Genomic DNA, 4,024 nt, shown 5'->3' on the forward strand with positions numbered 1-4,024 from the left:
CACACACACACATACACACACACACGAACACACACATGAGGCCATACCCAATCTACTACATTATCCAGGACCCAAGGTCATCTTTCATTCTCTTCTACCAGTGGGAAATAAAAGGTTGTTCCTGTTCCCTGAGTGGCCATAGGGGTGACTGGAAGATGAGCTAATGGAGTGGCAGAGGGCACCTTGGCTATCTGTGCCCTCAAGCAGCCTACATGTGTCTTGTTCCATCTTATGCCCAGCTGCCAGTGGACCACTTGCAGCTTACAAGAGAATGCCAGCAGGTCCATCCCTCTTGTGAACCAGAATGTTACAAAGCTGCAGCCCATCATGGACATGGCTACTAGGCTGATGCCTGAAGTTGGGGGTGACCTCTCTACCACAGCCCAGTAGCCTGCCTGAGCAGCTTCTAAAATGATGTCTTTTCTTTGTGCCAACAGCTTGTCTATGTGCCTAAACCCTAAGGGCCTACGCTGTTGGAGGTGACATGAGCCACACATACAGCATGTTTTCCTACCATAGACATCTCCAGCCCAGAGTCTGTCAAATTGGGATGGGTGGACTGCTTGCTGGAACAGCCTGGACTTGCTGCAGATCTGTGTCCTACTTAGGGGTGCCCATGAAGCTGGACTTCCACATACTTGGTGTACGAGCATCTTTCTCAAGAATGCCATGCTCAACCTCCAGGAAGTGGGAGGTTGCTGGGTAGAACCTTGCTTGAGTTAGGACACCATCTATTTGACTTCTACAGGGAGCAGGCTGGAGAGTCACATGTGGACAAAAGGCAGCCTCTGTCATCTTTGCCATCCCTCCAGGAGCACAGCATGGTGTCATTAAACTGTCCTGGCAAGGCGTGGTGGTCAGAGAGAGGAGCAAGGCTCACTCTTGAGTAAGGGAAAGTTCTGACTTTGAACTGGAGAAGATCCAGGACTAGGTAACCATGGAGGGCACATGTTCTTTAAGTTGCCTGTTAAACTGATATTGAGATTTGCAGCTCAGTATCTTTGTGGACTCTGACTTAGTGAGGGTGACTGCTGCTGTTGCTTGGTCACTGTGTGGCCATATATTGAAGCTTGTTGTTATAAATCAAGAGCCCCCCCCCCCTTTTTTAGTTGTACACAGTATCTTTATTTGTTTATTTATTTTTATGTGGTGTTGAGGATCGAACCCAGGGCCTCGCACATGCCAGGCAAGCGCTCTACCTCTGAGCCACAACCCCAGCCTTTCAAGAGCCCTTCTTGTAAGGGTTCTGACTGTGGGGAAGCATAATCATATGATTGTCACAATAGGTACAAAGAAAGCATTTGGCAAAATACAGCAACATGAAGATCATTCTCAAAACACTAGAAAAACAACATTGTAAAAGCTATCTCTGGTAAGCCCAAGGCCAACATCATTCTAAATGGAGAAAAATTGAAAGCATTTCCTCCAAAAAGTGGAACAATCCAGAGATGCCTTCGTTCATCCCTTCTATTCAACATAGCCCTTAAAACTCTAGCTAGAGTAATCAGACAGACAAAAGAAATTAAAGAAGTATTCATAGGAAAAGGAGAACACAAACTATCACTACTTGCCAATGACATAATTCTATATTTAGAAGATCCAAAAATTCCACCAGATAAACTTTTATACCTAATAAATGAATTCAGAAAAATAGCAGGATATAAAAATCAATACCCATAAATCAAGTGCATTTCCATACTAAGTTATGAACACACTGCAAGAGAAATTAGTAAAAACACTCCACTCACAATAGCCTCAATAAATAAACAAATAAATAAATAAAGTACATGGGAATCGACCTAACAAAAGAGTTGAAGGACCTCTATAAAGAAAACTACAGAATACTAAAGAAAGAAATTGAAGAAAACCTCAGAAATTGAAAAAATCTCCCATGATTTTGGATAGGCAGAATTAATATAGTCCAAATGGCCAAACTACCAAAACTGTTATACAGATTCAATGCAATTCATATTAAAATCCCAATGGCATTCTTCATAGGACTAGAAAAAGCAATCATAAAATTCATTTGGAAACATAAGAGACCCAGAATAGCCAAAGCAATCCTTAGCAAGAAGAGTGAAGTAGAAGGCATCACAATATCAGACCTTAAACTATTCTACAGAGCAACAGTCACAAAAATGGCATGGTATTGGTACAAAAATAGACCTGTAGACCAATGGTACAAAATAGAAGACACAGAGACAAAAACCACATAAATATGGTTATTTCATACTAGACAAAAACATACATTGGAGAAAAGATAGACTCTTCAATAAATGGTGCTGGGAAAACTGGAAATCCATACATAGCTAAATGAAATTAAGCCTCTATCTTTCACTCTGCACAAAAATCAACTCAAAGCGGATCAAAGACTTACACACTAGAATTGATACCTTGCACCTAATAGAAGAAAAAGTAGGCCCAAATTTTCATGATGGTGGCTTAGGATCTGACTTCCTTAAGAAGACTCCCAAAGTGCAAGCAGTAAAATCAAGAATCAATAAATGGCATGGATTCAAACTAAAACACTTCTTCTCAGTAAAGGAAACAATCAATAATGTAATGAGAGAGCCTACAGAATTGGAGAAAGTCTTTACCACATGTACCTCAGATAGAGCACTAATCTCCAGGACATATATAAAGAACTCAAAAAACTTAACACCCTAAAAACAAATAATCCAATCAATAAATTGCCTAAGGAACTGAAAAGACACTTCACAGAAGAAGAAATATAATCCATTAACAAACAAATGAAAAAGAAATGTAAATCAAAACTACTATAAGATTTCATCTAAATCAGATGGCAATTATCAAGAATACAAGCAATAATAAGTGTTGGCAGAGATGTGGGGGAAAGGACACACTCATACATTGCTGGTGGAACTGCAAATTGGGACAACCACTATGGAAAGCAGTATGGAGATTCCTCAGAAAACTCAGAATTGAAACACCATTTGACCCAGCTATCCCATTCCTCATTTTATACCTTAAGGACTTAAAATCAGCATACCACAGTGATGCAGCCACATCAGTGTTTATTGCAGCTCAATTCACAATAGCTAAACAATGAAACCAACTTAGATGCCCTTCAACCAATGAATGGATAAAGAGAATTGATACATATACACAATGGAAAATTATTCAGACATAAAGAAGAATGAAATTATGGCATTTGCAGATAAATGGTGGAACTAGAGAATATCATGCTAAGGGAAAGGAGCCAATTCCTCCAAACAAAAGCTGAACATTATCTCTGATAAGCATATACTGATTCATAGTGGGGTGGGGAGGTAGGAAGAATGAAGAAACTTTGGTTTGTGTAGAGGACTGTGAAGGAAGGTTATGACTTCAGGGATGGAAAGGACAGTAAAATGAGTCATACATAATTACCCTATGTACATCTATGATTATGCAACTGGAGTGACTCTGCACCATGTACAACCAGAAGAAAGAGAAAGTGTGCTCCATTTGTGTACAATATGTCAATATGCCACATATAACTAATTTGAACAAATAAAATAAATAAATAGATGAGGTAGAACCACAAGGCAGGTTAGTACACACCTGAAATCCCAATGACTCTATAGGCTGAGGGAGAAGAGCTGAAGTTTGAGGCCAACCTCATCAATGTAGCAAGATCTTAAAATTAAAAAAAATTAAAGAGAACTGAGGATGTAGCTCTGTGGAAAATATCCCTGGGTAAAATCCCCAGTTTAAAAAAAAAGAAAGAAAAATAGGTGGGGTCTTTAAGAGGTGATCAAAGCAATCAGAGCTTCATCCTTGTGTAGGGTTGATCCATATGAGAGCTTTGTCATTGTGCAGGGTTTATCTATTTAGAGCTTTGTCCTTGTGCACACTTGATCCATTCATATGCTGAACAGATTAATGAGTTTATTGGTTAACTTGAGAAGGGTTGATCCATCTATACCAGGAGCAGATTAATGGACTTATGGGCTATCTTGAGAGTGAGGATGCTATAGAAACCAGCTATCTGGAGAATCCCAGTCCCTTCCCTCACTACATG

Source organism: Urocitellus parryii, unplaced genomic scaffold, assembly GCF_045843805.1.
Source record: "Urocitellus parryii isolate mUroPar1 unplaced genomic scaffold, mUroPar1.hap1 Scaffold_129, whole genome shotgun sequence".
Lineage (NCBI taxonomy): Eukaryota > Metazoa > Chordata > Mammalia > Rodentia > Sciuridae > Urocitellus > Urocitellus parryii.